The sequence below is a fragment of the Theropithecus gelada genome, chromosome 17 (genome assembly GCF_003255815.1).
Source record: "Theropithecus gelada isolate Dixy chromosome 17, Tgel_1.0, whole genome shotgun sequence".
NCBI classification, from domain to species: Eukaryota; Metazoa; Chordata; class Mammalia; order Primates; family Cercopithecidae; genus Theropithecus; species Theropithecus gelada.
Genome location: NC_037685.1, coordinates 27,542,139 through 27,567,211, shown reverse-complemented (window position 1 = coordinate 27,567,211; position 25,073 = coordinate 27,542,139).

The window sequence follows — 25,073 nt, the reverse complement described above, 5'->3', positions numbered from 1 at the left end:
CACTGTATTTTAATCTTTTCAATGCCTTTCAATAGATTTCAAAACTAAGATATTTATTATACTTTATAATGCTCATTTTGAAGCACTGATCCAATTTATTCATTTCTAGAAGGGGATATCTTTTGAATGTAATATTATGACAGGTGATTTAAAACAATTTGAAACTTTACTACATTTAATTTATATTTAGTCGTAAAAGTGAGCATATCTAGAAATACACTTGGGCATTTCATAGTAGAAAATATTCTATAATTCATTTAGCCTATCCCTTCCAGAATAATCATATTTCGAGTTAGACTGTAGTTAAGACTTCAAACATTCAGGCACATTATTTGACTTCTTTGAACCTAAGGGTTTTCCCATTTAAAACAAGACAAACATGATTTATCTCATAATGTTGACTTAAAACCATATTAAGTAATGGTGGAATAGAATGGAAGGCCGTTGGACAGTAAACATAGTCGACAGATCTGGTTCTTTGCACCTTTATCTTTCAAATGTAGAAACAAGGCCAATCACTTAAGTTGATTACAGGTGCATTACCAAAAATTTCTAACAGAAGCTGTGCTAAAAAGCAGGACATCCTAATTTACTCCCTAGCATTCCTCTAATAGAGTGACGGGCATTGTTAACAGCAAACTAACAGCTCATCTGGGTTGTGAAATAGGAGATGGACTCCCCAAGAATATCCTGTCAGCACTGGGTCCTGTCATCTCAACATCAATGTGAAAAACAAACTTCTGCAGAGAGAAAGATTTAATTTAGATCTAATGTCCATCATTCAAGTAGACATTTTTTACATCCCCTTGCAGCTCCTGCTACACATTCAAAAAAAATTTTAGTGCTGCACTTACAAAATATATCTAATAAGCATTGTACATCCATCTATGCCCAGCTATTAAACATATGCAGCAAATTTTCTATCCGTGTTCTTACAATGCTTTCATTAAAGTATAAAATTGATAGTTTTATTGATATTAAACCATGATTTTCTGTTTATTCATGGATTCTTCAGGCCTACTCTTAAGAGTTTTAAGTGCTTCACATAAATCCTTGGTTATGTAAACATTTGGCATATGTTTAAACAGACCACTCGGCATTTATTTCATCATTCTATGGGATAAAATAAAATATTTTCTCGGTTTCTTCAAATGATAATGTAAAAGATTGAAAATAAGTAGAAAAGTTGCTATTCAGATGCTCCAGACATGTTTCCTCTAAAGGTCACATTAATATTACAAATTTAAGATAACTTGTATGCTTAATGAGTACAATTAGCCAGTCAATTTGCTGTACTCTTCCATCTGACCTTCTATGGATGAAGTTATAACCTAATACTTTTATTAGCTTTTGCTTTTTTTAATAATGCACATTTTAGAGTGACAATAAGTCACACACCATGGCCTAATGATGCTATTAAAATTCAACCCACTGCTCATAACAGTTTAAGTCTCTTTGCCCTTTGTAAGCCACATTTCTGTAGCTGTATCAGTTGGAAGTGGAGAAGTTATAAAGGTGTCTCCAGGCTCTTCTCAGTAGGTTAGCATGATTCTTGAATATTCACTGGCACCAATTTCTTCTGTGCCACTGGCTCACCTGGAGCTATGTGAATATACTGAGGCCGATGACTTTAGTCATCATTGACTACTCTGGCTGAATCTTTAGTTTTTGGTTGAGGTCTGATACCTGCTTTTGAGCTTCATCTTGTGTAGCCTCTTTGCCGCTATGGAAAATACATTTGGATTGGATATTTGTTGAAAACGAAAGCATATTAAAGTTATAATGTCAGGTTCCTTAAAATACCCAAATACTTAGGGATGACACTCAAGTCTGCATGAAAAGAGCTAAGAGATATGTTTGATGTTTGGCACTAATAACATTTCAAATGACTTCATGTGTCAGTCTGAGAAATACACTGAAAATCCTCTTTAATTTACATGTCACTGAAAATTTGTGTCACTTCTAAGGAGTGTATATTTTATTATAACTGTTCTTTTAGCTTCAAACATGTTGCCTCCGGCCTGAAGACCTTTTACAAGGTCAGAGATCAAAGGAATTCCTCTAAAGTCCCACATCTTTCCAAAGTCCTATTTCAAACACATCACACATTTAAAAAGAAATCAGATTAAACTCATGAAATCTTGTCTCTGAAATCCTATTACTACAAACATAGCACATATTTTAAAAAATCTGATTAAATTCATGAAAGTTTTATCTCTACTTTGGAAGTAGTTTGTTGATTACATTCTCTTTTGAAAATGCCACTACAGTTGCATATAAAACTCGGCATATGTTTATAACTTTTTGTGTATGAGAATCTTCTCAGTGAATAAACATGTTAGCTTCTATCAATTATTTTTCCTGTAATTTCTTGTGATATATTATTTCCTGGATTATCAATGAAAAGGGCACTACAAGCTGATACTAGAAAAAATACAAATGTAATTAGAAAGATGTATATCTGATACGAAGTGAATTCAGCATCAAAAGTTTTCTACTTTATGTGGCATTTATTCATTTACATTAATATAAGGTGGGTAGTGGAGGTACTTCTACCCTCAATAGGTATAGAAATTGAAACTTTGATATATTCAGATGTATTTATAATGTATATTTAAATACAGTGTATGTCATATATATGAGGTTATCCACCTGCACACTGCAGAAAGACGAAAAACTGACTTAAGAAAATTTAGATCCCTCATACAGTTGAGGTATTGTCATTCCAGGTTTGCTATTGTAACTCTTGTTTTCGGATCCCAGACTTTTTCTTGATACTTTTCTTAAAATCCAGCTCTCGTCTTTATGGTTCAGTGTATCAGTTGGAGTTCAAATGAAAGAAAATTGTATGTGGTGTGTGTATTAAAATATGTTTGTATATATTCAAATGTATTTATATATTACATGTAATATATATAATATATATAAGGTTATCCACCTGCACATTACTAAAACAAGGACTTAAGAATTTATCTCATACAGTTTACTTATGTATTATAAAGTACTTAAAATATTTATATGATAAATAACTTCATGACATATAAGTTCATTATACATATTTATAATATGCTTTTATCATTGCCCAAAATGTAGTAACATGGCCACATTCAGTTGCAAATGTGGCTAGAAAAGGTGGTATTTTCACTCAATGAATACAGTTAGTGCAAATAAGATAAAGGGGGGAGATCAGATTGCCCAGTAGCCAAGTAAAATTATTTTCCTCACAAATGAATTACAACATTTCTCAATTTAGAATCTCTTGCTCTTTCCATTAATCTTCTCTACATGTTGTACCATTATGTTTCTCTCTGTGAATGTGAACTCTTGTATTTACTTTCACATATAATAATTGAGGTAAAGGAAATATAGTAAAATCTAATAGCACGTGTCTAAAATAGTATATACATTATGTTTTGCGTTTAATATGTGAATCTAATTACATATGGTATAAGATGTGAAAAATAGGTAAATAACTTTAAGGGACTATTTTCTTATGACAGATACAAAAATTTATTGTAACGAAACATTTTCACATTTCAGTTTTATTTACAAGCATTCCTTAATGATGATCTAGCCTTATGTCTGGATTGCTTCCAAAAGACCCACAAAACATATTAAGGTCTATTCTGGACTTGATGTTAAGATCTGCTATACATTAATAACCAAAAATCACAATAACATTAACAGCTGCCTAATTTAATGGTGATAATGATTTTCAAATGCTGCATATGTTGCTCTTTTATACTTACATTCAATTTGAAGTAAAAGAACATTTAAATGTGTATGTGTCAGAATTTTTCTTAAGTGGGTGTCTTTATACTCCAATATTTTTCAAGAGCAACATATTCCTGTGTGCAGAAAGATTTATTCAGTTTGATATTCCCCCAGGAACTTTTTAAAATATACTGTCCTCCTCTAATCCACTTAAAAAAATAATATACTGCTATTTTCTTTAACTAAAATATAGTCTTAGTTTTACCATAGAGGGAAAAAAATCTATTTTAGTAAAACTTTAACTTTTCTCAAAAAAATTTAGGGCACAAAATTTTATTTTTAAGGCTATAAAAAACTCACCCAACCTGACGTGTATCTTTTTTAAAGAAGACTTGTCCTCATCTAGGGGAGAAAACTGATTATTTTAAATTACTATTTAAGAAAATATGACTAACACAAATTTAACAATTAGGTTAATGTATTTGCAGTGTGTGTTTTAAGAGAAGATTGCAGAAAATTTTGTAAGATCCTAAAGTCAATCTTAATTACCCTGCATGATTTGAAAGGTTAATCTTGTTTTATATCCCTCCAGTACAATGAGAAGTAGAATAGGTAGTATGGAAATGTTAAGGAACTTAAAAGCAGCTCCAAAAAGTCTGCCTTAATCTATTATGGGCAGATTTCTACTCTGGGTATCATAAACTCACTTATACTCATTTTTTTTCTTCCCCCTACAAGAGACAACTACAACCATAAGCCAAGATCAACCGTTTAAAAATCAGTTTCATGTCTTCAGGAATTGCAAATTAAAACATTTAGATATTTCCACACACTTAACAGAATGACTAAAATCCAAAACTGACAACACCAAATGCCGACAATGATATGGAGAAACAAACTCTTACAAGTTACTGGGAAGAAGTGCAAAACAGTACAGACATGTTAGACAGTTTGGCCCTTCCTGACTATAGTCATTATACTCTTACTGCGTATTTCAGTAATCATAGTTCTTGGTATTTAACTGAAAAACTTACATCTACACAAAACCTGTACACAAGTATCTATCAGATTTATGCATAATTGCTAAAACTTGGAAGCAACCAAGATCCCTTCCAGTACATGAATAAATCGGCATTCTGTGACACATCCAATGAAATATTCAGTAATAAAAATCTTACGGAAGAATCTAAAAGGTTGATCTCGTAGACACTAGAATAGTAGACACTGGAGGTGGGAGAGAGGAGGAAGGGACAATGGGGAGAGGTTGGTCAAAAGGTATAAAGTTAGTTAAATGGGAGGAATTGGTTCTATTGCATAGTAAGATGATTATGGTTAACAATGCATTATATATTTAAAAATAGCTAGAAGAGAGGATTTTGAATGTTCCTACCACAAACGAGTGGTATGAGGTGATAAATTCGCTAACTACCCTGAATTGACCATCACATAATGTATACATGTATTGAAACTTCACATTATAACTCAAAAATATGTACTCTTACGTGAAATTTAAACTACAATTTAAGGAAAGGAAGAAATGAGCTATCAAACTTCAAAAAAATATGAAGTAACTTTAAATGCATCTTACTAAATGAAAGAAGCTAACCTGAAAATAGTACAGGTTGTATGATTCTAACTATATGACTTTCTAGATAAGGTAAAATTAGAGACAAATATTGCCATGTGTTCGGAGGGACAAATGGCAGGATGAGTAGGTGGGGCACAGGGGGCATATTCAGGGCAGTGAAATTATTTTATAAGATACTGTAATGGGCCAGGTGCAGTGGTTCATGCCTGTAATCCTAGCACTTTGGGAGGCTGAGGCGGGCAGATCACTTGAGGTCAGGAGTTCAAGATCAACCTGGCCAAACATGGTGGTGAAATCTTTTCTCTACTAAAAAGTACAAAATTTAGTGAGGCATGATGGCGCATGCCTGTAATGCCAGCTACCCAGGAGGCTGAGGCAGGAAAGAGACTGGAATCTGGGAGGCGGGGGCTGCAGTGAGCAGAGATCATGCCACTGCGCTCCAACCTGGGCGACAAAGTGAGACTCTGTCTCAAACAAATCATGTAATGATAGAGAAATGCCGCATTATACATTTGTCAATAACCATAGAATGTTACTGAACAAACAGTGAAACCTGATCCAAACATGAACTTTAATTATAATTCATGTTTTCTCATTAATTGTAAAGTACCACACTCATGAAATATGTTAATAGCAGGAGAACAGGAAAAATTGGGAAACAGAGGTTAAGTTCTTTCAGCTCAAATTTTCTGCGAACTCAACCCTTGTAAAAAGTTATCTATTGGTTAAAAAAATCATCTCAAAATTTTACACTGATAGAATTAATTAGTAGGTAGAATTGCTGCTATGAAGAGAAAAGGATAAAACATAAAATGTGGTTTGTAAACCAGTGTCTGGCAAATTCTGTAATTAAATGTGGATCAGTCCTAATGTTCTAAAATTTGAGTTTTTCTAATCGCTGTATATATTTTATTTTTGCTACATTTCCTTAGCTTGGTAATTCACTCAGTTAATCTGTTTCCTCAGTGGATCTTATAACCTTTTATATTGGCGGTCCCTAAGATCAAAACGGCCATATCCTTGAAAAATTTTACATTTTAGAGGAGGTCAAAAGATGAAGCTTAAATATCTCTAAGGAAGTTTATACATCAAGTCTGAGTTTTTAAAATCATCCAAAGTTTGTTTTCATTCGGACGAGCACACCAGCACAGAGGTATTCTTCAATCAGTTATTTTTCAAACTTTTTTCCACCAAATGTACATTATAGTCTCGGTAAGCAGATGCTAAGAAGACAAACTTATCTGAAGCTTATGTGTTGAGGAAGACAGAGTTAACATGGAGACAAATGAATAAAATAGTAATTCTAGACAATGTTAAGTGCAATGAAGAAAAATAGAATGAATGGGAGTTATTTTTGATCAGATATTCATGGAGGACCATATTTGCTTTTGATTCGTTATCTTAATTCTCTCTCGGTTGAGATATGTGTTTGTAACCATTATGTTGACTTTCAGAAATTGTAAGTTGATACATATTTTGTACCATAAAAATTTCTTAAAATAGCAAATATATTTGGGTAACTGTGGACCAAGTTAAATACATTGCTCCCATGTGGACATAATACCTTAACAGAGTTTACAACAAAAATCTCATTAATGAAATAAATGTTGCTGAAACCTAAAACACTTACATTCAGAGATTACGATTGCTCTTAATAATTTATGTTGAGATATCCCTTTTCATGTATTGAAACGTGGATTTCTCTTCACTCGTAATTCCCCATTTCCTAACCCTAGTCTGCACAGGAAAAATTTGATTCTCTTGCCAGCGCTTCTCTGGTTCGCTTTCAGCTCAATTTAAGCTATGTTAAAAATGTTCGTTAATCTTCACCTCAGGAAGAGGGGAGAACTGCCCTAAGAGATGTTTGTGTTGTCCAGAATTAGATCAGTTGAAATTGACAGTTCTCATTGTTTTCCTGTATCAGAGGTCCCTCATGGTATCCCAATAATTTTAATGTTAATCTTTTCTTACAAGGAGCCAGAGTTCAAAATATGCACATGTGCATGCGCACACATATATATATATATATATATAGAGAGAGAGAGAGAGAGCTTATGGAATTGGAGATATCTGTTCTCAGTGGAAGCATTATTCAATAGGAAAATTGAATGTATTTATAATAGTATAGTTGCAAGTAGAAAAACTCCATGATTAAACAAGTGTTTAAATGATTTTATTTACAGCTGATTAAATTTGTTGATATTTTCTCAAATAATGGATCAATTTAATAGGGAAAATAACTTACCATATCGGTCTATTAATGTAATATACTCCATTAACACTTATACTGATGCACTTTGAAGCTGTTTGGATCATTGGTGAGATAAACAGACTAACCTGCGTCCTGGTCTCAGTTTCCCATCAATTAGTTGGGATTCTTGAGTAAATTTGGTTATATCAATTCAAATGGTTTTACATTCCCTATGTCATAGTTTAGTATGTGTGATGCACATGAGCTACCACGTATTAAACATAAATACTGATAAAATATTTTCTGTATTGTACTATTTTCAAATATTTTACTGATAAAATATTTTATATTTATAAATATCATTGTATGATGTAATACAGTCTAAAATAGTTTTCATTTTAACAATAGGCAAATGTGACCTCCTTATACATATTTGTTTTAATTGGCTTTAATTGGCTGTGGGATAATTTATATTTTTGATGATACACAAATTTCAAAAGGTTAGCCATTATTGAATTCTAGTTTCACTTCTGTTTAATCACGGGATGCCAAGTCAGAAAAAGTAAATACATATGAAGACCACGTTTCTTACGAAAGTTTCTCTTAATATTTAGTTTATAAGGGTTTATGTCTTTGCACATCAGTAAGCAACTTTTAACTTTCTTCAATGCTTAGTTGGGACTTCTTGATTCACGAGGTTTTATGTGAATAAACCCATGAATATTTAACTCATGTTAATAAAAGTTCAGTATTTGCATCTCGAAAGACAATCCAGGTAAACATCCTCACATGCACAGCAAGAGCTCTTTTCTGTTATATGTCACATGCTAGAGTTGCTAATATATATAAAACTTAAGAAAATGATTATCTTACTCTTCGTTAGCATGTAACATATTGCCAGTACTTAGTCTCCCCGTGTGCTCCTGTACTTTTCTCAACCACCTCATTCTCTGTCTGTTTCAGTCTGTCTGTATCCCCATGCCCAGTGGCCCCTAGACACACACTTTGTATTTTTCTGTTTTTACACTCCATCGATAGAAAATCTTAGAGGATATATTCTATTTCTTGCTTTTTCGTGCTCAACATGACACTTTCTTGGGGTAAATGAACTCTATTTGGTATGTTTCCTTTGATATATTACATGGATATGTTACCAATTTTGATAAATTAGTCATTCCAGTTATGATTTCATACTGATTCATCAATTAGTTTGGTATTGATGGCTATTTGGATTTTTTGCAGTTTTATTATAAAATATCTACTGTTGAACATGGGTTAGTTCCCTGTAATTGTCACCTGTTCTACAGGAGTCTCTTTGGCTCGCTCGCTCTCTCTCTCTCACACACACACACACACACACACACACACACACACACAGACACACACAGGCAATTTCATCTTGCAAGTTCTTTGGAAACCTTATTTACCTGTAGTAAGAAATTCCCGTTTCTCAATTTGTCAACCACCTAATTTGTCTTTTCCAAGGATTACCAAAATGGTTAGTTTAGATGCTATTTGTTATGGTTTTGTATGTCATTGTTTCTATCACGTATCACACACCCTCTTAAGTGGGAAGAGTTAATGGGATGACCAAACACTGGACAGATGAGACTGAGACTAGTCATACATATCCACAGCCCAGGGAAGAAGGTATCACTTGCCACTCAGGGCCATATATGTGTTGCTCTTGAGAAGCGTGAAAAACCAGAAGCTATGGGAAGCTGACTTTGTGATATCAAGATGATAAAGTGCCCCCTTGGACCCAGTGAGAGATGTGATTGGCATGTTTGCCTATTTCTAGTGGGTGGTGAGAAACTGAAACTCAGTATTCAGTGATAAGCAGTACTTGACTTGGTCTAACTGGTAATGAAGGTTGATTGGCTAGGAGAACAGGAGAGCAGAGTGAGGAGGGGAAACTGATTAGGTCATAGTCCTTCTGATTTTTCCAGCTGTCAAAGCATAAATTGCTAGTTTTTAGACCTTACCACATTCGTTTACAATTTTTCATATGGTTTTAGGTCACTGATTATCTGTGCATTGCTGGTTTTTGACTCCTCCTACTTATCCTTACTGTTGTTTTTATATTTTGCTTTTTGATTGACATGTTTTATATACTCTGGATACTCTTCCCTTATCATTGCAAATTTGCTTTCCTAGTGTTTGATCAGTCTTTTCGCTTTCAATTTACATATTTTGATATACAAACATCTTAGTTTAAATATAGTCAAAGGTATATTTTTAACATTAGTAAATTCAGTGCCAAGTTTACTATATCCTTAAACTCCCTAATATTAGTCTGTATTGCATCTTAAAATATATAATTTTGACTTTTCCTTTTTTTATTTTTAATCTACGTGGAGTGAGTTTTTTGTGAATGCTGTAGAGTAAGAATTCAATTTGGATGTTTCTTTATTCCCTTGCATATATACAGTGGTCCTGAGAATACTTAATATATAGGGCATGCGTTTCTCAGTCGTTTATAATGCCATCTCTACAACAAAACAAATGTGCATATGTATATCCATTTTCAGATCATTTTGGTTTTTCAGTGGTTTCACATTGTCCTATTCCTGTGCCAATGCAACACAATATTAAAATACTCATATTATAAATCTCATTTTTGCCACTTTTATTTTTATGGATACATAACAGTTGTATGTATAAAGTACACGTGATATTTTGATACAAGTGTGCAATGTGTAATTATCAAATCAGGGTAATTGGGATATCCATCTCAAGTATTTATCGTCTAATTCTACTTCCCTAGTTATTGTGAAATACACATTATCGTTAACTGTAGTTGCCCGATTGTGATTAAACACAAGATCTTATTCCTTCTATCTGTATTTTTGTACCCATCAACTATCTTCTCTTTATCCCTCCCTTCCCACTACTCTTCCCAGCCTCTATCAACTTATTCTACTCTCCATGAAGTCATTTTTCTTTTTACTTCCCACATATGAGTGAGAACATGTAACATTACTCCCTCTGTGCCTGGGTTATGTCATTTATTATGACAGCCTCCAGTTCCATCTGTGTTGCAAATTACAGGATTTCATTCTTTTTATGGTTGAATAATCATATATATGTCTGTGTACATACATATATACATACACGTAAATATTGATCCATTTATCCATCAATGGACACTTGGAATGGACACTTGGGTAGATTACATAACTTGTCCAGTTTGAATAGTTCTGCAACAAACATGGGCGTGCAGATGTCTCTTCAATATACTGATTTTCTTTCTTTGGATATATACACAGTAAAGAGATTGTGGATCAAATTTTAGTTTTATTTTCAGGTTTTTAAGAAACATTCATACTGTTCTCCATAATAGCAGTACTAATTTACTTTCCCATCAACAGTTTGAGGGTTCTTCTTTCTCCACACGCTCACCAGCATCCGTTGTTATCTTTTTGATAAAAGCCACTTTAACTGGGGTGAGATCTCATTGTAGTTTTGATTTGCATTTTTCTGATTAGTGGTGGTGAGCGTTTTTAATACACTCGTTGGCTGTTTGTATTTCAGAAATGTCTATTCAGATCGTTTGCTCATTTTTTAATCATTTTTTTCCTATTGAGTAGTTTGAGCCTCTTATATATTCCTGTTAGTAATCCCTTGTCAGATGAGGAGTTTGAAAATGTATTCTCCCATTCTGTGGGTTATCTTTTCACTTTTTGCAGATATTAGAAGGAAGGTTTCAGTTTTTTGCTCTTCAGTGTGATACTACCTGTGGGTTTGTCACATGTGGCTTTTGTTGTGTTTAGGCATGTTCCTTTTATACTCAGTTTTTAAAGTTTTTATCATGAAGGTATATTACGTTTTTGATGTATTTTAATGAATTTTAATTAAATAAATTTTAATTAAAAATTTAAGAAAGTATTTTATCAAATACTTTGACATCTCTTGGAATAATGGTACAGTTTGTGTCTTCTGTTCATGTCGTGCATCACATTTATGGTTGGCATATGCTGAAACGCAATCTTTTCAGCCCTAGGATACCCCCTTTTGATCATGATGAATGACATTGTTAATGTGGTGTTGAATGAAGTTGCTCATATTGTGTTGAGGATTTCTGCATCTATATTTGTTAGGGATATTGGCCTGCAGTTTCCCTTTTCTGGTTCAGTCTTTGTCTAGTTTTAGTATCAGGGTAATTAGTAGCTTTGTGGAATTAGTTTGAAAAATTTCCTTGCTCCTGGATTGTTTGAATAGGATCAAACCCAGGGTTTTTTATTTGATGGAAGAATTTGTATTACTGCTTTTATCTCATTACTTGTTACAGGTATACTCAGGGTTTGGATTTTCTCATGGCTTTATCTTGGTAGGTTGGTTGTACGTATTTAAGAACTCATCTATTTCTTTTGGGTTTTCTAATTTATAGGCTTTTAACTGCTCATAATAGTCTCTAATAATCCTTTGCTTTTCTATGGTGGCAGCTATGGTATCTCCTTTTTTAACTGATTTTATTTGGGTCTTTTGCTTTTTTTCTTAGTCCAGCTAAATTTCATTTATCTTTTCAGAAAACTTTTGTGTATTTTTAGTCTCCACAGTGTATGTTTCTGCTCTGATAGTCATTCTTTTATTGCACTAATTTGGGGGTTCAGTGTGCTCTTTTCTAGTTCTTTATGATACATCGTTAGGTTATTTGAAGCTTTTTTCTTTTTTGATGTAAGAATTTATTGCTATAAACTTCCCTTTGATACCAGTTTTGGTATATTCCATAGATTCTCGTACGTTATATTTCCATTTTCATTTGTTTTAATATTAAAAATTTTTCCTAATTGACCCACAGTCATTCAGGAACATATTATTTTCCTTGTGCTTTCATAGTTTCCAATGTTCCTCTTGTTAGTTATATTCCATTGTGGTCCAAAAAGTTACCTGATATGATTTCAATCTTTTTGATTTTTTTTAGACTTGTTTGTGGCCTAACATATGGCTTAGCCTTAAGAATATTCCGTGTGTGAAGAGAAAAATATGTATTCAGCAACCTTTGGGTAAAATGTTCTATAAATGTCTCATTAGGTTCATTTGGTTTATAGTACAAATGAAGTCTGATGTCTGCTTGTTGAATTGCTATTAGATAATATATCAAATGCAAGTGGATTTAGAAGTCCCAAACTCTGTTGTATTGGGGTCTATCTATCTCCAATATTTGTTTTATATATTTATGACTTTTCACTGGCTTTTATATTTAAAATTTTGTATCCTCTTGCCAAATTCAGTCCTTTATGATTATATAGGGATGTCTTTTGCCTCTTTTTAGTTTTTTGTCCTAACATTTCTTTTTTTTGATTAAAATGTATATACTTTTGCTTTTTCTGTTTGCATTTGTGTGTAATATCTTTTTCTAAACCTTCATTTTCAGTTTACGCATGTCTCTGTAGGTTAAAGGATTTTCCCATATGGAGAATATAGTTGGGTCTTGTTTTCATTATTCACACATTCTATATATTTTGATTGGAGTATATTTTTCATTTCTGTGTAATGTTATTTTTGGTAGGTAAGGACTTGTCATTTTGTTTTCTTGTTTGATTGGTAATGTCTTTTTCCTCCTCCCCTTTTTTAATTTTTATTTTTGTTTTGTTTGGTCGTCTTTGTGTACTACTGATTTTACCTGGCTATACGTTTTAACTTCTGGCTTTGTTTTTTGGTATTATGGGATTTTGCTTTGTTTACCATGATACTTAAAATAACATCTGATAACCAATTACTTTACACTGCTAACAACTTTAATATAAAGAAAAGAAACAAAGCAAGCAAAAAGAAAATTTTAAAAAACCTCTGCACCTCTACACTTTAACTCCATCCCTTTCTTTTACTTTTTCTGTTCACTATTTAACTTTTTCAAATTGTTGTCATTTTTCCTCTGTGTAGGATTATCTTTTAGTCTTTATACTAAAGATATGAGCAGTTTACCTACCGCAATTATGATACTAGGGTATTCTGTCTTTGTCCATATACTTTTACCAGTGAGTTTTATTCATTCATATAAGTTCTTATTGCTCTTTAACATCCTTGTCTTTCATACTGAAGAACACCTTTTAGCATGTGTGTATAAGATAGTTCTGGCAGTGATAAATTCTCTCACCTTCTATTTGTCTGGTATAGTCTTTCTCATTCATGTTTGAAGGATAATTTTGCTGGACATAATATTATAGGTTGAAACGGTGTGTGTGTGTGTGTACGTACGTACCTTAAATATGTCATCCCACTCCCTCCTTGCAAGTAAAGTTTCTGCTAAGTCTGCCGCCAGATGTATTAGAGCTTTATATGGTGTTTTCCTCTTTTCTTTTGCTGCTTTTGAGAATCTTTGATCTTTGACCTTGATAATTATATATGCCGAAATAGTCTTATTTGGGTTGAATCATCTTGTATGTGTCTATTCACGTCTTTCTCTATTTTGTAAACTTCTGTATTACTATTTGAATGCGTTTTCTACCCCAATTTTCCTCTCCCTCTGTCTGTCTCTTACCCCATCCTTCTTAATCCCAATAACTCTTAGATTTGTTGTATACATCCATGTATAATGGACTGCCTTCTGGTTCAGAATGAGTCTAGGAACATAGTCCAGGAGCAAAATCCAGGAATCACGGCGTTTAGGAATCTTCTTGGTGCTTTATTTTACTGTGCCTGAGCTGCTGGTACCCAAGTTGCGAAACAGTCTTCTGTACTCTCTCCTCTAAGTGGGAAATGTCATTCCATGAACTTCTGTCAGGAGTTGGGGGGAAGGTGGTGCAAACATTCCCATGGCCACTGCAGTCGGTGTCACACTGGGTTACATCCAAAGTCCACTGCCTCTGAGACCAGGGCAGCTCCTTGGCTTGCCCAAGAATTGCAGTCCTGTGGACCAACTGCCACACAAATTAATTCAGGCCCCCATTATTTAAGTCAGCCAATAGTGAAGCTGGCCAGGATTTAGTTTCCTTCCACTGGAGCAGAGGATTCTCTAGTCCAGGGCTGGGCTATATGCCTCCTCCAGGGGCAAACAGCTGCATTATTATTCCACTGTGACAGGGAGGCACTGAGTTCCACTTCTAAGTTCCACACTCACTTTCCTCTCCTTCCCCCAGGCACAGCTTCTCTCTCCATGCTTACACTAGCTGGAGGAGAGGTGGTGCAGGCAATGTAAGACTGTCTTTGCTACTCTCTTCAAATGACTCTCTACTTGTTACTATGTTAAAAGTAGGTACTGTGATCAGTGACCTGAATTTTTTGTCCTTACGAAGGTGCTTTATGTAGATAGCTGTTCAATTTGATGTTCCTATAGGGAGATGATTGCTAGAAGGTTCTACTCGGCCATCTGGTTCTTCTTTCTCCCAAATGTGAATATTTTTAAGGCAAATGTTTTTATTTTAACACCTTTTTAAAAAATTTTATTTGTCGTCTTGGGCATTCTTAGCCCTTTGCTCTTTCTTATTTATTATGAGCTTGTCAAGTTTCTTGTAGCCTCTTTTAGAATTTTGATCACATATTTTTTAAAAATGTATTGTATAAATTGACAATTTATAATTGTATAAATTTATAGGGTACAAAGTAATGAGTACGATGAGCAATAATTAGCTAGTTCACATATCGATTACCTCAAATATGTAACATGTTGTAGTGAGAATAGTTAATATTTACTCTCTTAGCAACTTTGAAATATATAATACTCTATTAACTACTTTTACTATTCTGTGAAATAGAACTTAAGGGAAAAAAACACATCTTCCTCTTAACTGACACTGTGTACCCTTTAACAATCATTTCCCCATTTCCCAGCATATGTAATCACCACTCTACTTCCTTAGAAATATGTAAGCTATTTTATTCTAAACACTCTTTGCCCTCTGATGATAGTATGTTTTTATTTTATCCACAAGAATAAGCTAAAAGATTGAGACTAAAAAAACCACGTGGAGTCCCATAATCATTTGTGTCATCAAAATATGCAGGAATTTCACAAGCTAATTAATTTGCTCTCAGTCTTCTCTATCCTACTGACATTTGTTTTCTTTTACTTTTCCCCTTATGCACTCCTTCTGCCATAAAAAATAATAAATGTATTCTCTCTATGTGCTAAGAGAAACTAATTTTAACAGTAAAACTAATCAATTTTAAAAATTATTTTAATTATAAGATTGCCTGAACATTCATTTATAAAAGGGATTTTTTTCTGAACTGAGTATGATTGAGTAGTCATATTGTAATCAATCTTTGTACACTTATATTATTGTGGCTGAATGGAAAACTTCTAAGAGTGGAGGTAATAGGTCAGGAATATGCCAATTTTAAATTGTGATACATATTATCAAATAGTCCTAACGACTGTATCAGTATAAACCTCTATCAAAAATTTACAAGGGTAACTAATTTATTATGCCCTTATAATAGTGTATTTCAGTTATTTAAATTACTACATAATTCATGTAATAGATGACTTTTCTATCATTTAGTATTTTAATAATTGTTTATCCATTGTTTTAGAGCCATATAATTATATATATATATTATACTTTAAGTTCTAGGGTACATGTGCACAACGTGCAGGTTTGTTACATATGTATATATGTGCCAAGTTGGTGTGCTGCACCAACTCGTCAATAACATTGGGTATATCACCTAATGCTATCCTTTCCTGCTACCCGCATCCCACGACAGGCCCCATTGTGCAGTGTTCCCCATCCTGTGTCTAAGCGTTCTCATTGTTCAATTCCCACCTATGAGTGAGAACATGTGGTGGTTGATTTTCTGTCCTTGTGATGATAGTTTGCTCAGAATGATGGTTTCTAGCTTCATCCGTGTCCGTACAAAGGACATGAACTCATCCTTTTTTTATGGCTGCATAGTGTTCTGTAGTGTGTATGTGTCACTTTTCTTAATCCAGTCTATCATTGATGGACATTTGGGTTGGTTCCAAGTCTTTGCTGTTGTGAATATTGCTGCTATAAACGTATGTGTGCATGTGTCTTTATAGCAGAATGATTTATAATCCTTTGGGAATATGCCCAGTAATGGGGTGGCTGGGTCAAGTGATATTTCTAGTTCTAGATCCTTCAGGAATTGCCACACTGTTCCACAATGGTTGAACTAATTTACAGCCCCACCAACAGTATAAAACGTGTTCCTGTTTCTCCACATCCTCTCCAGCACCTGTTGTTGGCTGACTTTTTAAATGATTGTCATTCTAACTGGTGTGAAACTGGTGTGAGACTGTCATAAATAGCTCTTACTATTTTGAGATACATTCCATCAATGCCTAGTTTATTGAGAGTTTTTAGCATGAAGGGCTATTGAATTTTGTCAAAGGCCTTTTCTGCATCTATTGAGATAATCATGTGGTTTTTGTCTTTGGTTCTGTTTGTATGATTGATTACTTTAACTGATTTGTGTATGTTGAACCAGTCTTGCATCCCAGGGACGAAGCCTAGTTGGTTGTGGTGGATAAGCTTTTTGATGTACTGCTGGATTTGATTTGCCAATATTTTATTGATTTTTGCATTGATGTTCATCAGGGATATTGGTCTAAAATTCTTTTGTTGAGTCTCTGCCAGGCTTTGGTATTGGGATGATGATGGCCTCATAAGATAAGTTAGGGAGGATTCCCTCTTTTTCTGTTGATTGGAATAGTTTCAGAAGGAATGGTACCAGCTCCTCTTTGTTTCTCTGGTAGAATTTGACTGTGAATCCGTCTGATCCTGGACCTTTGGTTGGTAGGCTATTCATTATTGCTTCAATTTCAGAACCTGTTATTGGTCTATTCAGGGATTCAGCTTCTTCCTGGTTTAGTGTTGGAAGGGTGTATGTGTCCAGGAATTTATTTCTTCTAGATTTTCTAGTTTATTTGTGTAGAGATGTTTAATGTATTCTTTGGTAGTTTGCATTTCTGTGGGATCGGTGTTGATATCCCCTGTATCATTTTTTTATTGTGTCTATCTGATTCTTCTCTTTATTAGTGTTGCTAGCGGGCTATTTTGTTCTTTTCAAAAAAACCAGCTCCTGGATTCATTTTTTTTTTAGGCTTGTTTGTCTCTGTCTTCAGTTCTGCTCTGATCTTAGTTGTTTCTTGCCTTCTGCTAGCTTTTGAATGTGTTTGCTCTTGCTTCTCTAGTTCTTTTAATTATGATGTTAGGGTGTCAATTTTAGATCTTTTCTGCTTTCTGTTGTGGGCATTTAGTGCTATAAATTTCCCTCAATATTGGTTTAAATGTGTCTCAGATTCTGGTATGTTGTATCTTTGTTCTCATTGGTTTCAAAGAACATCTGTATTTCTGCCTTCATTTCGTTATGTACCCAGTAGTCATTCAGGAGCAGGTTGTTCAGTTTCCATGTAGTTGAGTGGTTTTGAATGAGTTTCTTAGTCCTGAGTTCTAGTTTAATTGCACTGTGGTCTGAGAGACAGTTTGTTTTATAATTTCTGTTCTTTTACTTTTGCTGAGGAGTGCTTTACTTCCAACTATGTGGTCAGTTTTGGAATAACTGTAATGTGCTAAGAATGTGTTCTATTGATTTGGGGTGGAGAATTCTGTAGATGTCTATTAGGTCCACTTGGTGCAGAGCTGAGTTCAATTCCTTGGATATCCTTTTTAACTTTGTCTCATTGATCTGTCTCATGTTGACAGTGGGATGTGGTCTCTCATTATTATTGTATTGGAGTCTAAGTCGTCTTTGTACGTCTCTAAGGACTTGCTTTATGAATCTGTATGCTTCTGTATTTGGTGCATATGTAGGATAGTTAGCTCTTGTTGAATTGATTTGTTTACCATTATGTAATGGTGGTCTTTGTCTCTTTTGATCTATGTTTGTTAGTTTAAAGTCTGTGTTTTATAAGCAACTGGGATTGCAACCCCTGCCTTTTTTTGCTTTCCATTTGTTTGGTAGATCTTCCTCCATCCCTTTATTTTGAACCTATGTGTGTCTCTTCATGTGAGATGGGTCTCCTGAATACAGCACACTGATGGATCTTGACTCTCTATCCAATTTGCCAGTCTGTGTCTTTTAATTGGAGCATTTAGCACATTTACATTTAAGGTTAACATTGTTATGTGTGAATTTGATCCTGTCATTGTGATGTTAGCTGGTTATTTTGCTCGTTAGTTGATGCAGTTTCTTCCTTGCATCAATGGTTTTTACAATCTGGCATGTTTTTGCAGTTGATGGTACCTGTTCCTTTCCATGTTCAGTGCTTCCTTCAGGAGCTCTTACAAGGCAGGCCTGATGGTGACAAAGTCAGCATCTGTTCGTCTGTAAAGGATTTATTTCTCCTTCACCTTACGTAGCTTAGTTTGGCCAGATATGATATTCTGGGTTGAAAATTCTTTAAGAATGTTTAATACTGGCCCTCACTCTCTTCAGGCTTGTGGAGTTTGTCAAGAGATCCGCTGTTAGTCTGATGGGCTTCCCTTTGTGGGTAACCCAACCTTTCTGGCTGCCCTTAACATTTTTCTTTTTTTCAGCTTTGATCTGACAATTATGTGTCTTGCATTTGCTCTTCTTGAGGAATATCTTTGTGGTGTTCTGTATTTCCTGAATTTGAATGTTGGCCTGCCTTGCTAGTTTGGGAAAGTTCTTCTGGATAATGTCCTGAAGAGTGTTTTCCAACTTGGTTCCATTCTCCCCATCACTTTCCATGGAAAACCGATCAGATGTAGATTTGGTCTTTTTACATAGTTCCAAATTTCTTGGAGGCTTTCTTTTCTTTTTATTCTTTTTTTTCTCTAAACTTCTGTTCTTGCTTCATTTCAAATTGGTTACTGAAGCTTGTGAAATCATCACATAGTTCTCGTGCCATGGTTTTCAACTCCATCAGGTCATTTAAGGACTTATCTAGACTGTTTATTCTAGTTAGCAATTCGTCTAATCTTTTTTCAAGGTTTTCAGCTTCTTTGTGATGGGTTCGCACATCCTCCTTTAGCTTGGAGAAGTTTGTTATTGCCGATCGTCTGAAGCTGCCTTCTTTCAACTTGTCAGTCATTCTCCATCCAGCATCTCAGATTGCTGTGCTAGCAGTGAGTCAAGCTCTGGGCATGGGACCCTCTGAGCCAGGCACAGAATATTATAATCCGGTGTGTCCTTTGCTAAGGCCCTTGGAAGAGCGCAGTATTAGGATGGGAGCGTCCCGATTTCTCAGGTATCATCTGTCACAGCTTCCCTTTGCTAGGAAAGGGACTTTCCCATCCCCTTGCGCTTCCCTGGTGAACCGATGCCTGCCCTGCTGTGTGAGCTGCAACTCCTGTCTGACAAGCCCCAGTGAGATGAAGCCGGTAGTTCAGTTGGAAACGCAGAAATCACCAGCCTTCAGCATTGCTCACCCTGGGAGCTGCAGACTGGAGCTGTTCCTATTTGGCCATCTTGGAACCTCCACACTGATTAACTGTATTTCAATGTCAAAACATAATATATAAATATATACTAATACTTAGGAAGAGTCACGGTGTGTCTGTGAATGAAAAAGTTGAAAGCAGTGTGTATTATAGAATGCCAATTTGTAAATTACGTTAGTTTGTGTTGATAAGTGCACTATATGCACACATTTATCTATACTGAAAACTTTGAGAGGTACCACTGGTATTAATAACAATGGTAATTTTAAGAAGAACACTTAGACTTTAAAAATTTATTTTAATAATCTCTAATAGTCATTGGCTTCCCTGGGCTTCTCAAGATGAAGCTGATACAGAATCTATGACGACTCTTATAATGTTACAAGTAGGTACTATGACTGCTACCTTAATATGAAGGTGATGTCTTGTGTTGATGGTTGTTCAATTTAGTGTTCTTAAAGGGGAATGATTGCTAAAAGGTTCTACTCAGCCATCTGACTGTCTCCTAAATCTCAATATTTTTAAGGCAAAGATTCACACCTGTGATATCTGAGCTTACTCGCTGAAAATACAATATGACTTAGTACCTACTGATAGAAAAGCACTCATGTGTTTTCATTAGACTGTAATTCATCACTAGGATAAATCTAGACAATGTAAACAGTCTGTTTCAATAGCTGTTGAGCTCTGTTAATCTATAACGTAAAAATATATGAATACAGTATGTATGTAACCTATTACATGTATTCATTAACTTGGATGCCAAAATTTTTAAATTTAAAATTTAAAATTTCTAATATATATTAATTTATGCTTCATAGTAGTTGTTTATCTTAGAGATAAAATTACATTCCACACTTGTAAAATTCACATTCCATATATCAACATTGATATGCAGGGCATGAAGAAATATGACTGTTCACTGCAATAACTACTCTTGACACTGCACTCATGTACATGTATACGTTCATACATATCTCAAGAAATGTGTTTATTCCAGTGTTTACAGAACTGGTAGCAATGTAAGTGTTTAATGATACTGATGGAAACAGTAAATTGAAGACAGTTTTTGAAAAACAAGTCAATGTTCTGGTTCTGAAAAACAATGTTTTATGCAGATGTGTTAACTCATAAGTTTTATTACAACAGCGTTACTCTTTTTATATGTATTAGCTTGTATTAGCATGTATTGCATGTATTAGCTTATTTTAAAGCTATCAGGCCAGTCCTATAATTTAATACACTATAAATTGGATGTTTATTTAAATTAAGTGGCATTTTTCTTTTTTAAATACGGATTTACAAAAGAGTTAGATGTATGATGAATATCCTTAACCTTTGGATTATTAATATTCAGGTTTATCCTGAACTATTGAACAGAACAACTGGACTTTTCACTAAGTGGTTAAAAATAACTGAGTTAATAGAAGTATTTTTTGTTGCCATTTTAGTACTTACTTGATTTTTCTCTTACGCTCAAATTCACCTTTAATCTTTGTACCTAATAGTTATTCTCTTCTATCAAACTTTGACAAATACTGGGTATCTTTTTAGTCATAAGATCTGATGAACAGAAATCAGAACAATGACACTTTTAACAAGTGCACGTCTGATTTATCTTCTCACTTAATAAAAGATCACTTTAGTGATTTACTGTCGCTAGAATTTTGCCACATATGAATACAATTATTAAATTTTAAAATTATTTTTGTTAAAAGGCATTTATGGCCTTATCAGATATATTCTGATATTTGGTGATGTAACTAGAAAGTGACTAACATAGAAATTATAAAGCTATTTTGGTACTTTTGCTGGAAATTTTTTAATGGCCCTTACACTATGAATGTAAGATAAAATCAAGTAAATATTAGTAAGTCTTAACTAGCATTGATGGAATTTATGCATGAGAAGTAAAGAGAAACAGTGGACTTCCTTAATTTTGAACACTAAAATGTGAGTATTTAAATTGAGTAAATATTTTCAAGAAATGTCTAAAATTAAAGCCTGGAATATTAGGGCTTCAGGTAATTTTCCCTTAATTTATGTTGTAGCATGATACATTTTTCTTACTGTAAATTTCTGACCATTACCATATAAATCATTTATTCTGCTAACAATGGAGTGTGCCAAGTTCTTCCTATTTAAGACACCAATGCCGTACAACGCAAGTTGGCTTAATGCCTACTTGTTTTTCAAGGTCTAGTGCTAACGTTACTGCTTTCCTGAAGCTTTTCCAAAATCCATCATTTCCAGACAAAATTAGTTATTAGCAAAACCTGTGGTGTTAAACATGAGATTCACAACTTTAATATAGAATAAAGTGCTATGGATATAGTTCATAAACTAAGAAATTATGTGAAAACATTTCTATATGTGTTAAGTTGAAGTATGTATCACATGAGATGCCTTGATAGTTGGTAAGATTAAGAAATTTCTATTGCTTTTTATTTAAAATTACTGTATTTAAAATAAAATTTCTTCAGCATTAGTAGCCATTAGATATCTTTTAGCTCAAGAGTCAGACTCTCATTCAGTACAGAGTAGAATTTGGTAAATAATACACTCACAAAAATACCAGATTTAGATATTAGACATTAGAATTAGAGAAAGAACTGTTAGAGTACTATGGCGAAAAAATGTAACAGGAAGAAAAAAGAATCATTGCTCCCTTTTAGAATATAAAATTTTAGGATGTAATCCCTTTTTCGGGTAAGAAAAACACAACTTAGTCATATGTTTTCCTTTGGGAAGAGACTAGCTCTCATAAAGACATGGAAAATTTTCTCTGCCAAAAGGAAAAAAAAAAAGGAATCTCTTGCCAATTTTTTTTTTTCTTGGTTAAGCCTTTTTATAAAAGGGGGGACAGAAAATTGATTAGAAGTATTTAAATATTGCATTTGAATGACATTATTTTTTAGTTTCCTACTTGATACAAGATTTACTCAGATTGATTTGTAATATACTAATCTCAATTTTAAAATGAATATTCTTAAATGAATTATGTAATCTACACAACAGTTTTCTTGTCAAAATTTCTCTCAAAATTCTCATACAGTGTTCAGGCATTTTGTTACTATTCAGCATGGTAATTTAAATTGCTTTTTTAATTTGCCTTTGCTTTTCCAAAATTTGCTGTTCACCCTTCCAAAACAATGTCTTTTTGGCAGCCTCTCTCAGGAAAGGTTTGATTTAACTTATGAATGGGCATCATGCCATGTACACAGATGAGGTAGAGTAGGTAGAGTATAAACAGAATATATGTCAGTGTAGCCACTGTGTTGGTATATAATCCATGATTTCTTTCTGAGTAGCTGTATTAATGTACATATTAAGCCATAGTCACCTAGAGCATAAACTCTTTAATGATCAGGGACTTTTAGAAGCTGCTAAAAAAAAAAAAAAAAAAAAAAAAAAAAAAAATTATGCCTGTAGGATAATGTGCTATGTATTAAAGCAGCTTAATAAATTACTAGCTAAAAAAATTTGCACTCTACCAGTCCATCGGTAGAGTAGTGATGATAGCCTAAAGTAGTCTAAATTCCTGTGCATCGTTTTATTTCTTTTTTAATCAAGTATTAAGGTCTGCTAATGTTCAGACAGTGTGATACACACTTATAAAAATGTTATTTACGAGGCACGAAACTCAATCGAGCAAATATTCCTATTTTTAGCAGATGAGGAACACAGGCACAGATTATTCTGCCTCCTTCTCTCTCGGTCATTGTAACGATTTTTGTCTTTTCAATTGTAAGTAAGAGTTTATCTTAGCTCTGTGTAAATCTGAAAATCGGCTGCTAATGGAGAGCTTGGATTTCTTTGAGAATCTAAATATGATTGAGTGTGGATAAACCATCTTTGGGTGCTGCTGAAATTGCAAGATAAAATTCCCCACAACTAAGATTGTGGTTTTCAGTGAAAGTTGAGCAAAGTGTCGTTAAGTAAAAACAAGTACCTTCGATAGGCACATGTTCACCTCTGAAATGGATGATATGCTATAAGTACTCAGAGTGGTCAACAAGTAGATGTTTAGGTTCCCGTTTCTCATTTCAGGGCGGAATCCTTGGACAATTTTCATTTGATACCAAGATTATGTAAATCAAGACCAGAGTAAGACAGCTCTCCCTTTTACCTTCCCACCTTTTACCTTCCCAGTTACTTGAAAGTGAATAAAATTCTTAGAAACAGATTTCAATGTGCAAACTTTTACTCGCACAATATTCTGCAGCCGTTTCTCTTTATGCTCATTATTGAATCCTGTACATGAACAAACAATAGTATAGGCTGGATGCTGTGGCTCACGCTTGTAATCCCAGCACTTTGGGAGGCTGAGGTGGGCAAATCACCTGAAGTCAGGAGTTCAAGACCAGCCTGACCAAAATGGAGAAACCCCGTCTCCACTAAAAATAGAAAAAAAAAAAAAAAAAGCCAGGTGTGGTGGTGCATGTTTGTAATCCCAGCTCCTCGGGATTGCTGAGGCAGGGGAATCACTTGAACCTGGGAGGCGGAAGTTGTGGTGAGCTGAGATTTTGCCATTGCACTCCAGCCTGGGCAACAAGAGTGAAACTCTGTCTCCAAAAAAAAATAAAAATAAACCATGTCTGACTTCCTGTTTTTTAAATGCCATGTTTAATGGACGCAAAAATGGGAAAAAGTCAATGAAATAAAAGGAGTTGGAATTTAAACCCTACCCTATTCTATGTAATGAATAGTACTTAAGGTGGATAAAACTCAGAAAGGTGAGGTACTAGAGTTATAAAGTGAGACATTAAAAGTACTCCAAAACATTAAAGCATCAATCTGTTATTAGACTAAATATAAAGAAGTCTGTGGTGCCCTGTCCCCACCAAGTGCTTAATAAGAGGTGCAAGTCTGGACAGGCTAAGGAGTATTTGCAAGTTTGGAGAGAAAAAGGAGTATTTACTTGAGAAATAAAGCCACATAGCAATGTACAGGTGGCACAGAAAATATGGTGAGCGCTCCCTGAATGCTAGCTGTATGAAGTGGCAAACAAAAATTTGTTTTTAGGTGGTAGTACTTGTACTACTCAATTTGTTCTCTTTCCAGCTTGCTTGCTTGCTTCCTCCGTCTCCCTCTCTCCCTTCTTCCCTCCCTCTTTTCTCCTTCCCTCCCTCTTTTCCTCCCTCCCTCCCTCTCTTCCTTCCTCCCTCCCTCTCTTCCTTCCTCCCTCCCTCTCTTCCTTCCTCCCTCCCTCCCTCTCTTCCTTCCTCCCTCCCTCCCTCTCTTCCTCCCTCCCTCCCTCCCTCCC